Genomic DNA, 459 nt, shown 5'->3' on the forward strand with positions numbered 1-459 from the left:
GCCGAACCAAAGTATGACATGCTGGTAAGCAATATGACTTGTATCGCCCACAACTCAATTGTGTTCTACTCATGCATATAACATCTACGCATAAAACCAGGCTTGGATGCCACTGTTGGGGAACGTAGTAATTTCAAAAAAATTCCTACGCACACGCAAGATCATGGTGATGCATAGCAATGAGAGGGGAGAGTGTTGTCCACGTACCCTCATAAAGCGAAAGCGGAAGCGTTAGCACAACGCGGTTGATGTAGCCATACATCTTCATGATCCAACCGATCAAGTACCGAACATACGACACCTCCGAGTTCAACAGACGTTCAACTCGATGACGTCCCACGAACTCCGATCCAGCACAACTTTGCGGGAGAGTTCCGTCAGCACGACGGTGTGATGATGGTGTTGATGATGCTACCGACGCAGGGCTTCGCCTAAGCACCGCTACGATATTACCAAGGT

Source organism: Triticum dicoccoides, chromosome 7B (assembly GCF_002162155.2).
Source record: "Triticum dicoccoides isolate Atlit2015 ecotype Zavitan chromosome 7B, WEW_v2.0, whole genome shotgun sequence".
NCBI classification, from domain to species: Eukaryota; Viridiplantae; Streptophyta; class Magnoliopsida; order Poales; family Poaceae; genus Triticum; species Triticum dicoccoides.